Genomic DNA, 14,743 nt, shown 5'->3' on the forward strand with positions numbered 1-14,743 from the left:
TTTTCTATTATTTCTATTTCTAAACAACAATAATGCATGTTATGTATAACTATATGTAGTTACACATATATATATATATAATTCAGAATAAATATTCATCAGATGGCTGTAGTACCTAAAGCAATGACTTAATTAAATGACAATGAGAATCAAAGTTGACTTAAGCACAACAATCTTTACTAAACTGCAGATCTATCTAGAGCCTGGACTCATATTTTTACTCCACCAAGCATCTTAATACTTGAGACTTCCTACATAGTGGCACACTCAGTGAAATTATTTTGATCCAGCCAGTCCTTGTCTGCACAGCCTGACTAAATAAATAAATAAATAAACAAACAGCCACACCTGTAGATAAGAAATTCTGTTTATCTCCCTATTTATAAGACTTTTCTCTAAAAGGAGCACAAGGAATATCTACCTAAGAATGAACAAGGTTACAGGTATTTCTTGAAGCCTCTCCTGTTAGCTCATGTTTCTTCTGCTTCATCATTTTACCAAGGGGAACATTCCCAGTCTGGTTCAGTAGAGATTCAAATTTTAAGATGCTCAGACAAATGGCCAAATGTTAAAACTGATTCAGACAGTTCATCACCAGCCACAAGTTTCTTTTATTGGAGGCTGTTTTTCCATAATATAAGTTGTTCCTTTGTTAATCTTCATGTAATTAATTTCTCTATATCAATTTGCAGCTTATCTTCCCTCATCTTATTTTGGCAGAGATATGTGGAAGCGTAAATAAGGTGTGAATTATCCCTTAATTTTAATATATGAAAGAATTACAACTTCTTGAAAATCATCTCTAGCACATAGCTTAAGCCCATTAAGTACATTTGAGAAATAGCGAAAGTCTTTCAACAACGACAACATCAACAAAAATGTATTAATAAACACTTAAGTAATATCAGTATAAAGAGTTTAGAGTTTAGAAATGCTGTAGAGGTTCCGCCATATGCCTGTGTTGACACTGCTCAGTCAGTGACTTTTGTTACTTCTTGTTTTGTATAAATCTTATGACTGCATATCATTTTGCTTGAATATTTTCTTTGTTAAAAAAATGTAGATATTGGAAAGATAAGATCCGTTGAAATGTTATTATAATAATAATCCAGGTTAGGGTTAATATTCATGCTTCATTGTGGTGAGCAGGATAAGAGAAGAGGTATATTTGCTGCTGTTGGTTTTTTGACAAGACAAGACTTCCATGGGATTCTTCATACTTCTTTATGCAGTATCTTCACTTTTCTAGCAGCAAGAACAATGAACTTTAAACTGCATAACAGAGGAGTATCGTGAACTGTGAGAGAAACTGAAACCTTTATTTTCTATCTCAGTTTTGGCAAGTTCTTGACATTAAGATTTTTTTTGCCTTTTGAGTATTCTGAGGGATGTTTTTGGAAGAGGTTTACAAAGATGTATATGCATAGTATGAGCATGTCTTCTGTTGAGAAAAAGCACAAATACAAAAGGGATTTTGTGTAAAGAAATTACAATAGTCATTCCATCTCATCATAGGCCATGAGCCCATATTTCACCTTGAACTTTTAATCTTATTATTAGTTTGTCCCATATGTTCAGTTAGACCTAAAGTAATATTTTATGCTGGAAAAAAAAAAAAAAAAAAAGTCTATAAAAATGACAGAACTTCTTTCAGGAAACACTTCTTTACCATATGGGTGATGGAGCACTGGAATAGGGTCTCCAGGCCAGTAATGGAGTCTTCCTTTGAAGATGTAGTGGAGAATTCCTTCCTTTTTTGAAGATCTTTGAGATCTCCAAAAGCTCCCTGGACTTGGTCCTGAGCCACCTGCTGTAGGTGTCCCTACAGGGACAGTAGGAGGGGTTGGGCCAGATGACCTTGAGGCCCCTTCTAACCTCAACCATTCTGTGATTCTGCAATTTCTTTTTAAACAGGGCAATGACATGACTAATCCTGTACATTTCAGTTCAGAGAAAATTTATCATCTGATTTATATATTTCTGAAGATGGATGCTTGCAACAGAAATGCTGGCAACCAGTTAGTTTTCATGCCATGAGCAGCACTGCAATTAATTCAGGCTAATTCACACACATCAACTCCAGAGAAATAAGTGTTTACTAGACTTGCTATGTTGGTCATACTTGATAACCTCATGTTTCATTCTCTAGGACTTCTCCAGGAAGGGCTAGCAAAGTAAATCCAATGATATCCCTAGCTGTGTTGCAGTAATTCTAGACAGAGTAAAAAATAATATGGGTAGCTAGCATCTCAACATAAGTTAGATTTTTAATAGATGGGAAGAAAAAAAAAAAAGTTGATGTGGTAGTTTTTTTCATTAATCATTTTACTTTTACCAAGAGGTTATAAACAGCTGTGGAGTGTCATTCTAAAAAGCAGCAATCAGTCTTCTGCTCTTAGCTTGGCTTGTACTGTAAGGGAAAAGGAACATCATTTGGAAACTAGCATAGAATTAAATTTTGCCTTTTTCACATCATAGGAAAGCAACCGATTTTGAAAGTGAGAATGCACAACTTTGAGTTTCAACATCTATAATCCTCCTTGGTAAATTTTAGAATGCATAAAATTTATAAGACCAGGGCAGGCAAAGAGATTAAGATGAAAGATGGTTTTATATCTGTTTTCCACATTGCCTCTGGCTTTTCATTACAATTGATCTTTTATTTTAGTTGAGATTTTTCCTTTTACTGCCTTGTTTTATATTCATTAGCAATGTCCTCATTTTTCCACACTTTCTACCTCTTTTTTGTGTTGTTGAGTCCCAAGGAGCTTTTTGTACACCTAGATTAAATCTAGTAATTGATTTTTTTCTTTTTTCTTTTTTTTTTTTTTTTTTTTGTGTGTGTAATGATTTACTATACATGAATTTTGTAATTTGACTTTTTTTTTTCCTAGTACATATTGACTAGGTTTCCCTAAAAGCAACACCAGCAAAAAAGTTATTTATTGACATCAGGTTCCCTGTATTTGTTTTCTGCGGTCTTTTAACATTAGTAGATCAAAATCTCCATAGAATGTGAACTTTGAATCAGGATCTTATGAAATTCATTTTATGAGTTTCCATGTAAAAATTACTTTTTGATAAGTGCACCCACACTCATCAAAAAAATATATTACCTTAATTATAAGGCCAAAGCACAACTAATTGCCTGCAGATTAGGCAAAATTTAGCAATATTATGTATGTTTTTTGCAATCCACACGGGGAAGTGTGGGGGGAGAACAAAATTAAAAATAAAAATAAAAATAAAATAAAAACAACAACAACAATGCAAATAATAATAAAAAAATCCTGAATTTTAAAACCCCTGCCAGCATTCAATTTATGTTGTTTCAACCACTGCTGTGGAGCTGTGAGGATTTACATCAGTTATGAGTTTAATCCTAAATCTCTTGCTACAATTTTCCTCTATTGATTATTCAGCACTAATCTGTGTAGTTTTGCCAAACTCAACATAGAACAGATTTGGTGGGAGAAAAGGATGGAGAAGTCAGAAAGAGAACATAGTTAAAAAGGACTGCCAAACTGAAGGGTGGGAAACTGGTTTACTGAAGGGTGGGAAACATCAGTAGCTCAAACAAGCAAAAGAACAGCTCCAAAGGTGTTACTGTGCAAATCAAAGTATTACCTTTTTACAGAAATTTATATTTAGCTCTCTGATGTATATTTATTTTTTGAAGAGTGAGACAGTGAAGGCATAAAAAGCACAGCTATTTCCCAATAAACAGACTGTGATTAAGTAACTAGGAGTAACCCCCGTCTCCTTTATTCATTAGATTAATCTTGTTTCTTTACTGGCCCCAATTCAGCAAAGCACTTAAAACGTGCATAAATGCTATTGATTTACACATACACTTAAAATTAAGCACATGCTTAATTTCGCTGCTAGATTGGGAATAAGAGACATTCCTAATCCAATACAGTGATGTAGATATTAAGATAACATTTTGCCAGGTTGACATGCAACATCAGGCAAAGTTAAGGTTCTTGTGATGAACAAGAGGAGACCAAGTGTTTTTGCAAACCATACCCTTTAAGACTCACTCACTCACTTTTTTGTTTGTTTGTTTGTTTGTTTTTGTTGTTGGTTTTGTTTTGTTTTGAGCAGTGACTATAGACTTTCCTCCATGCACTTTTCTCGTTGGATGATAATGGAAAAAACACCAAAGTAGCTATTGTACTGGTGTCTCTGAAAGCCATGACTGCACAGCAGAAGATCTCCACAGCTAAATATATTACTGATTTTATGTTTCCCTTCCTACCCCAAGATCTCATGTTGTGACTATGACTTCTGCAGTGTGGTATTTTACTGTGCATACCTATTTCGCTAAGCAGACTATCCTAGAGGTAAGCCAACAACATATATGGTTTTCTGTCATACTTACAGTATCTGGAATCTTATACTTTCAAAACATTTTAGTAAAACTTAATTAGTTAATCTCTCTGCAATTATGAGCGCTCACAAAAAAGGTCAGTGATGATACACTGTCAAGTCTCCAAGTGGTTATCACCGTTTCAAAGATTCATAAATGCATGTTTCTAAAACTCTCTCTGCTCCTCAGACCACTTTGGATGACGTTAGGAACACATAGCATCATCTTTGGAAAGCTTGACATTCTTGTGAATCAAAATTATCAACAGCGCAGGAGGCAGAAAAATACAGGCAAAGCTTTCTGAGAAGTGATGGCTATAGGAAGTTGCTTTTCCTCATCAAAGTTTTTGGATGAGGGTCTGTTTGTCAACTACTTTGAGATATTTGGGTGCATTGCATACATTTTGAATCAGATTCCAAAATAATATTATTCCTTAGATTAACAATTCTCTAGACTCTATAAAACTGTTGGAATTAACAATTTTCTAGACTCTGCAGACTCTAAAAAACTGTCGGAATAGCAGCAGTTCTTTTTCTTTTCTTTTCTTTTCTTTTTTTTTATGTCATTCTTTCCTCAGCTGATAAATGACACTATAGTAACTTTTGGTAGCAGAACATATTTACCCTACTTGCTTTTCTCCATTCAAGCCTAATGTTTATTCTATTTATTTACATGATGTTTTGTCTATTTAATCATTGTTGTGTTAATGAGTTACAGTATGGCATTTTTATTGAATAACCAGTTGCAAGAACCAAATCACTACTTTGCCAAAGAATTAGTAGGTTTTTCTCTCTTTTACACACAAACACACACAAACACTGAATATTAGAAATCTGAAAGACTTTCTTGGACTTCCTGCACAACAGCTTCCACCTTGGTCTCAATGGCATAGCAAGTCTTCCCTTGCTACCAGTAGTTCACCAAAATCTTCCTCCAGTATGTTAGTCCTTGGAGCAGGAGTGTGAGCTGACAATACTGTGGACAATACTGTTGTGCCTCTTGAGGGTTGTGGGACTCATCTTCTCTCAATTTCCATCTGACACATTTTGACCAGTTGGGCACAAGGAGAGGGTCCTCTGAGTCCCAAGCTAATGTGCAATACTGTTTTGTAATGCATGAAATGCTTTTCCAAGAGTAACACAGCATGAAAAATGTTATGTACTGATGTTGCAGAACTATATACTAAATATCTCTATGCACTTCATGTGTCTTTTGCAAACCAACTGACCCCACAATGCTGAGTAGGAAACAAACAAACAAACAAACAAGCAAAATGTCAAATGGCAATAAAATAGTTTAGAAGTCTCATTCATCTGTTTGTTTCTTTTTCATAGGTATTTTATTCTCCTCTCAGTGGAGCTAAAGAAGACAGGGGTAATTTTTTGTTCCTTTATCTGGAAGTACAGACTCTTGCATAAACTGAGGTAACACCACCCCCTTCTGTTCACACTGATGCTAGACTCCTTTACCTACACATCCAGTATAGCAAAACACAGTTACCTGAGTACTACTCACACAGCCAAGGAGGAAGAATAGATTTTACTGTTATAGTTTTAATCATACTCACTGAACTACATATTTTCAATTAAATTGTTTTAGCCATTACCTAAACTAAATTATTGTAAGGATTTCTGGATAGAAAATTATTAAAAGAGCTAAAGCAGATTGTAATCTTGCTTTAACTCTATAGCATGAATAAATATAATATTTAATTAATAAAAATGCATTTGGATATTAGGGAACACTTTTTGTTATCTGCAGGTCATTTTCATTTTAGTGTGCCTTTTCTGGTCATCAGTCAGGGTAATATTTCTGCTTTGATGCTGGGAAGGTTACTTAGTTTGTGAGATAGAAAGAATTTTGCTCAAATGTCTTTTGGTTTTACATGCTAATCGTGGTATCCAGAAAATGCCTAATACTAATACTATACTCAGGCAGGTTCCTCAGTATCCCTTAATTAGTTCTTTAAGTTGTTTAGCAGTCTAGTACATCAGCTGTCTGGCCAAATTACTCATTTGAAGAAATTAAATCTGATGCAGAGGTTGTTGTTCAATGAACATTTGTCTGGTTGGAAGCAGCAGTATGGTTCCCTCCATCCCTGGATGTTCATTTTCATGTGGTGAGACAAAGCAGTGAGCTGAACTGTGTTTGAGCCAGGTTCAACATAATTTAGCTAAAATCAACCCTGATACTGTCAGGGAAGAAGTCCAGATCATTGTACAGCTGCAAGAGTAGCACAGGCTGGAGGACCAGCCCCAGGGCTGGTGTGAAGTGGGAGAAGGCCTCTGGGGGACTCCTTACACTTCTATTTTTTGCTGAAGAAACTTCAACAAAGTGATTTTGAATAAAAGATTGATTTTACATTTCTTTTTTCCCACGCAAAACTTAACAATTTTAAATGGTAAAGAAAAGCTAAGAATATTCTGGAAGTTTTTAGCAAAGCACTGACGAAAAAATACCACTAAAGATGTTACTCTGCCTACGAGGCCATCAAATAGTTCCATCTATAAATCAACAGATTAATTCCATTTTAAGGAGTAAGCTGTTTAACAGTCTGGAGAAAGACACTGTCTGTTTCCAAATTTTCAAAAACTCTGAGGCCAAGCAAAGTTCTCCTGTTAGTCCTGAGGCAAACTATGTGATACATAACATTCAGTCTTTACCACGGAAGATGATTTTCACCAGGAATAACAAGTCTATGGAAAGACTGACCATGCTATAGATGCAGAACAGCATTCTGAAAGCTGTCATTTTGCATGGCTGTTTTTGTGGCCATTGCATTACATGGACAGTCTTGCACCTGCATGTCCATGCAGCCATGACATTTTCACATGCCAAGCAATGCATAGTCTATGCTGAGAAGTGCCAAGGTGTTTGGAGAATTTGGGTAGAGAGATGGCAGACTCTCAGTGAAATCTCTGCTACTTGTCTGGATCAAAATAAATTTAGGATTAAAATGTAGCTCAGGAACTTGTTTTTCTATCTACATGCTCAGAGAGCAGTAAAACTACTGAATTATTAAAAATTTAGAGGAAACCTACAACCTTTTCCAGATTGCTAAATAAAATATAATGCCTGTGTGGGAGATACTTCACTGCCTTCTGTTTTTCAGACTCTATCATGAAACCCTGAGATTATCTGCATGACAGTTGACCAACATGAGTAAAGAGCAAGCACAAATCAAAGATGTTCCCAGCCATGGCTTCAAACACTGCAAAAAAGCGGGGCCCAGATCAACAAAACTGTTTGTAGCTGACTGAGCTGCAATCCATTGAGTGGAGGGGAAAGAAAGGAAAGCAGGTTGAGATAAACAAATTGGTGACAAGAGAAAAACAACAAAGGAGGAAAAGCAGAAGAGTTCAGGTGAATTTAAACTGGTCTGATTTTCAGAAAAGGCTTACTTCCTCTCTGACATTGGTCCAAAAGAGTTTCTCAGCTGAATAGCTTTATATTATATATAAAGTCATTGTTTCTACCAGGTGAATCATTTCTACTGTCAAGAGACCATCTGTACCTGTCAGAGACAAGCCATTCCTTGTCCCCCTGTGAAAAATAATAATAATAATAATAATAATAATAATAATAATAATAATAATAATAATAATAATAATAATGCAGCTAAAAATACATATATGTGGTCTGCTAACAACTTAAGATAGTCAAACTCCATGATCAACCATAGATCTTTTCTCCAATGCTTGAGGTGAAATTGTTCCAAAATTCACACAGATGCTAACCTGTATTGAACAGGAATTTTGATCTGTGGAAGGGATTTGGAGGTGGTTTCTACATTTCTGCAGTGACTCAGATATATAAAATATTCATTTCACCTTGATATTTGAAATATATAGTGTGGGGCAACAACTATTCTTTCTTTAAATTTACATCTCTAAAAAGCTATATCCTGACTTTTCAAGGGTCTGAGACCTCCAGACTGGAGATTTCCAGAAGATAATTCTTGCACTTGACAGTAAGGCAGACATTTTCTTAAAGTTCAATAATCAGAAAGTCCATTACTGGACAGATTTTCAGAATTAATGGCAAGTCCATGTATAGACACTTTTTGAAAATACTGATTTTTGCAATGAATGGGACAGAAGTTAAGATTATTTATTTATTTATTTATTTATTAGTGTGGTCTTCAACTATCTCTGTTAAGCTTCGGAAGAATGTTGTTAAATATTGTTTTCTGTGTTTTGGGTATATATTGTGCTGAGAAACATCCAAAGGCATCCTCAAGTTTTAATTTACCAGTTTACACACTGTCCAGCTCCCAGAGTGTCACTTAGTGAATGGCAGAGCTCCCCAGAAAGCATGCCAATGGGTGTTATTTTTGTGTCCTGTGTATTTCCAGTATGCCCTTGCAGGCCTTGTAGTCAATATATTCCTCAAGACTATGTATGGCCCATGCTGTCATGCTGTTTGCTCTGCCTATGTGTTCTTACACACGCAGACTCTGTCAATGGAACAAATAGGTTGCAAAAAATAGCATTCATAATAATGAAATTCCAGTATGATCACTCCACTCTTCTACAGAAAATAGGTAGTAACCCAAGTTATCAATAAGGCAACATTGCTTTTTCATCAGGTTCTGGAAGTGGAAGGAGTCCAGGAAGGGTGTAGCCAACCTGCCCTCCACAGACCACAGGCCAACAATCAATGAAGACGTGTGTGATTGAGGAGGGTAACTTCTGAAGCAAAGATGGAAAAAAAGGCTCAGACTTGACCACAGAATGACCCAGGAAATTCTCATCAGGGCAGTCTCTCACCACTTACCAAGATGAACTACAGTAGCTGGCTACCCAGAAAGCCAAGCAGTACAGGAAAGAAGATATTTCACTTTATTTCCATCACCTACATGAGGAACAAGGAAATTTGTCCAAAAGGAAAAGAAAAAAAAAAGAAATATATATATATATATATTAGTAAAAAATAGAAAATGTTTTCAGATGACACAGGTTTTTTATTTAAATATACCATATCGGATAGTCAAAGTAATTGTCAAAGTAGGTTCTATTACACATCAGAAAGAGCTTAGAACTAAAAAGAGCAGATGTGTTTAAAGTACAGTGAAGAAGATATTTAGGAATAAAAATTATAGAAATTTTCAAAAATCAGATATTCTGTCAAAACAGGAAAACAGTAGAAAATGTGTCAAGTCAAACAAATATATATATATATAATGAAGTATAACAAAACGGATTTTGCAGAGCTACTTGAGCACTTTTTCAAACTTCAGAAATAGGACGCTTACCAGAGATGCTGTGTGGCCAATAGATAATTGAAGGTGAGCAATAGTCAAAGCAGAAAATTAATTTTTGACATGGTTCTTTATCAAAGATTCTTGAAAGGAATTATGTTGTCATGGGCTTTTATAGATTAAGAGTTGGCTGAAAGATAGGAAACAGAACAAAAACAGTTGGTCAGAAGAAAAAGTTATCAGCACAGACCCATCAGGTTCCTGTCATATCAACTGTGCTGCATGACCATGTACAGGAAAATCAAACAGTTCTCTTAAAAGTCTCATCACTGATGTCAAAATGATATGTCAAGAATCAATGTGTAATGGGCATTGTGCCCAACATCCAGAGGGTGTATGCCATTGGATTCTCTTCTGGGAACTACTAAGCTAATTTTTCAAAATATGTTAGCATAAAGTTTCCTGGCACAGACAAACAAAGGTTATATTTGAACCTGAAATTTCCATCCCATTAATATAATGTCTGCAAGAACTTGTGATCTCTGCAGAGTTTTAACAATGTGAAAAACAAGATAATCCTGAGTTTAGTTCCAAGGTTCCCAAGCACCTTGTGGTGGCGTAGCCTGCGACCATGGCTGACCAGTGCACCGTTGCTCATGTCATGACGTAGTGTCACAGGCTACTTTATGCAGCCTACATTTCATCACCTTCTCATGTGTTTCTACCAGGTTGTCACGTTGCTCTGATTGAAAGGCAGAATGTTCCCCTTTGCAGGTCTGCCCTGTCCAGAATGTGGTGCCTGGGCTGGTGCATGGGAAGCAGGCTGTGTAGTAAATTCCAGAGCAGGAGCCTTTGGGTTTCCCATATGTGCCACCTCTCTGATACTTTGAAAATGTTTCCATGGCTAGATATTTACCAGTGAAATATGGATTAATGCTGAGTATTCCTGGGCTAGAACTTTCACTGTATGATTTAAGAGTGTGGGGTAGAAATAGCAGAGGTGTTCCTAGCTAAACCTTAAAGGTTTTGCTTGTTTGTAAAACTTACAGCACCCAGTATGATCAAATTTACTTATACAGAGCTAGTCTCTTCATGACTAGGAATGAGATACTGTAGCTTTAAGGTTCCTCACACATGCATTTGAAGATCTTTAAAATCTGGGTGTATATACTGTGTCCTGTGTCCAAAATTAATCATGATAAAGCTCAGTTCTTCAACCTGCTTGCATACAAGGAAATCAGCCAATGACAGTAGTTACAGAAGCTGTCAAAGTTGCATGCAGCCATTGCAAACATTCAAAGGAAGATTTCTGAAAGTTACTCTAATACACAGGCCAGATTCTTCTCTCCAGTACTTGTTAGAATCAGCTGTCACTTCAGAAGTAAAAACAAAATGAAACAAAAACAAATAAAACAACAAAACATGCTGCAAGCCGACTATAAATAATGCAAGTGGACAATAAAGCAGTACTTTAATTTGTTCTGATTGGATTATCCTCAGATGTTACCAGCATATAATGGTACAAGACTCACCAGGAGCGAAACACCCATTGAACCTATGGCTTTTGGGATTTCAGTTTAGAAGGAGAAACAGAGGTAAAAAGAACACAACAAACTGTCAGGTCTCGTAATTTCACATCAAATTTTTGGCCAAAGGGTTAACTATCTTTCAACATTAACTTCTTTTTCACTATGGACAGTTTATTCTCAGACTGAGTCAAGATGGTGAAATGAATGTATACAAAAGAGGATTCTAAAGCTTTAGTGTGCCATTTCATTGCCTAAAATAAGCAAAGCTCTAATAAATTATTGTCAAGTTCAAAAAGAATTGCATTTATTCCTTTGTGTTTTTTTTGTCAAACTGTGTATAATTCTACTTCCTGTACATGAACCACCTGTACAGATAAGCCTCTTTACATGTCTATATTCATTTGAAAAAAATATAATTCAAACAGTCTCAAAGCAAAGTTCTAGCTTTTCCACTTTTTGGTGCTTATAATGTTAAAATAATAAAAATAAATAAATAAATTGAGGAGTTGGGTTAACATTTCCAGGCTTTATTGCTGCACCCAGACACTAGTTACACTTTAAAAAGCATACACATTTCTAAATCACTTTACAGGTATGATTATCAAAACAAATTATGCTCCCCATAGAAAGAAAAATAAATAAATACAGGCAAGAAAATTATGAGTGACCATATATCATGCTTACTATTGCTAGAGTGATATATGAAAACATCATTCTAGTAGGAAGCACATTCAAGTTTTCAAAGATAACTACTGAATGTGCTGACATTTTCATCTGAGGGTAGAACAGGCCTATTAGTTTCTCCATGACCCTTATTTTTAAAGGTGACTTAAACAGTGAGGAGATGAATCCAGTGATGACATTTATATTATTTGGAACTTCTCAAAACCCGCTCAGAATTTTTACCTGAAGAATCAGCTGCATTTTGATGCCTTTTCCCTCTGAATTTCACCCACTTCCTAAGTCATAATAGTGTTATAATGTGTGCCTTCAGAAATATCTGCTTATATTGGAAATTTCAATATTTAAAGCTTACACTCTCTCTGATGCACTTCAGTATTAAAAAGGGTTGTGTTGGCAGATCTCTGCAAAATGGGTTCATAATTTAAAAGCAAGAAGTGTATGCACATGTAGGAACTTTTTCATGAGAAATTATAGGAATTGCCTTTTTTAATGGAAATTTGCCCATTTTTGATATGCTTGTGGAAAAGCTTATTTAGGTCAATCCTACCCTTTCCCCCCTAAAAAAAATAATATATATATATATATATATATATATATATATAAACAACAACAACAAAAAAAACACCCACTACAAGATTATTGTGTTTGAATCATGCAAGAAAGTCCAAAATATAAAATATGATAAAATATAATAATATGACACACATTGCTAAAGTTCAGACTCATAAGACAAATCCCCAAAGGTAAAATCAGTCACGTTAGATATCAGAAAGTTTCAGTCAGCAATCTGTGAATGCTGCTAGTACCTTTTCCCTTTCAAAATATTTTGTGGGGTGTAGGGGTAGACATGGTTGTGGGGGTGCAGAGGGTAACATGACACACAAAACATGCTTGGGCAAAGGCCCATCCCAATATGTTTCAGGCTGTACACCTTTTACAAATCTCAGGTTTGTGAAAACAGAATTTAGACTTAGATTTTTTGAAAGATATTATTTCCACTAGAAATAATTGCAGTAGACTCTATCACTCTAATTCTATAATGTGTCCAACAGCACCAGGAATATAGGGCAGATGCTTCCATTTATGTGCATGTGTTTGAAACAACTGATTTTTTTCTCTTCTAAGAGGATCTAATAAATGGAGGAAAAACAGCGAATGTCAAAGAGCAGAAAGCTTTGCATCAATTTTCAATAACTACATGAAAAAACACTCACTTCATGAAGGACATGTAATTGTATTACTAGCCAAGGTGCCAGTTTAAGTGTTAGAAAGATCCTATTTTGTGTCCTCATTTTTATAGTACTGATCTCCAGCTACATAGGTAGCATAATATTCCTAGAAAAACAAAGAGATTTTTAAATTTTTCAGTTTTTCTGCCCCTCAATTGTATTCTTTGTTGTGAAATTGAAAATAACATTTATTCTCATAATTTAGCTCAACTTCAAAACAAATGAGGATAATAATGCCACCGGGTGGTTGGAAATGAAAAGAACCACAAAATCAGTGTAGTTGCAGAGATGCTGGTATAATCTAAGTTTATTATGACAGGATCTCCCCTGAATCAGTAAGGGAAAAAAAAAAAAAAAAAAAAAGAGAGAGAGACAGAGACAGAGACAGAGACAGAGACAGAGAAAGGAGAGAGAAAACGTGTAAGAAAAGAAATAAGGAAAGAAAAAAAAAAAGATAAAAGAAATATATATGAATGTGCCAGTGTGTAAAATTGGGTGCCTGGTTACTATATATTGATCTAAATTTTTAAGAATTTGCACAGGTGAAATCTATCAGGACCAAGAAGCCAAAATTAGATTTTTTCAACATATTTTTCTTCACCAAATAGATTTACGTAGTATTAATATAGTATTAATTAAGAAAGGAAGCTTTAGGAAAAAAATAAAAATTAGATATTTGTTTAATGTTACTATTAATAAGTTTGAATATGTATCAAAACCTATAAGCCTTTAAGAGTCATTTTAAGTAAGTGCTGGAAAATCTAGAAATTTTTACATTTCAACTTTCATGAAGGCAAAGAATGTGAGAACTATAATGCCAAAGTGTTTGCTATACTCACTTAACCCTCCAGAAATGTGCTTGTCAATGTCACTATAAAAATAAAACTGAGATTCTGAATAAATTAACTGCTATTTTTGTGCAGACCCATGCTCATATCTGGACTGAAAGAAATATATTTCTTGTGTGTATGTATTTCAAGTGTAAAAAGGAGTGGTCAAAAATAGTGTTTACAGACTGGACCAGGTTGCCCAGAGAGGTTGTGGATGCCCCATCCCTCGTTCAAGACCAAGTTAGAAGAGCCCCTGAGCAACCTGATCTAGTGGGTGGCGTTCCTGCCTATGGTAGGGGGGTTGGAACTAGATGATCTTTGAGGTCCCTTCCAACCCTGGCCACTCTATGATTCTATGACTTTATGATTCAGTTGTCCAGGAAAAACAAACAAGGAAAAAACTTATATACAGAGTCATATATACATGTTTTCAGAAGCTGAGGTTCAGGTACCTATATTAGAAAGGCTTTCATATTTTTAATTACTAGTCTGCTACTTTCTGTGTACAAATCAAACAGAATTTTTCATGCTAAAAATTTCTGCCTTCTATGTAAATTTCAGATGTAGAAAGTAATCCTAATTTCATTTGTTTTAAAAGAATCAAAATTTCACCCTTTCATATATCATTAAATCACTTAACTGAGACCATCAACAAAGAATTTACTTTTCCCCCTACATATAGTAGATCTGGAAAATAACCTATATTATTTGAAGTCTATCAAAACAATCTGCTATAAGTATATTTGACTTTGCATTAAAATCTCTCTCTTTGATAACTTTAAAGAGCTACTAGAATTTACTAGATGATGATAAGCTTCCCCAATAACTGCGTACCAGATTAGGTAAAAAATTAGAGGTCAACCATGAAGATAATTTTTAATTTTGCAAAATCTTGGTGT

The sequence above is a fragment of the Cygnus olor genome, chromosome Z (genome assembly GCF_009769625.2).
Source record: "Cygnus olor isolate bCygOlo1 chromosome Z, bCygOlo1.pri.v2, whole genome shotgun sequence".
NCBI classification, from domain to species: Eukaryota; Metazoa; Chordata; class Aves; order Anseriformes; family Anatidae; genus Cygnus; species Cygnus olor.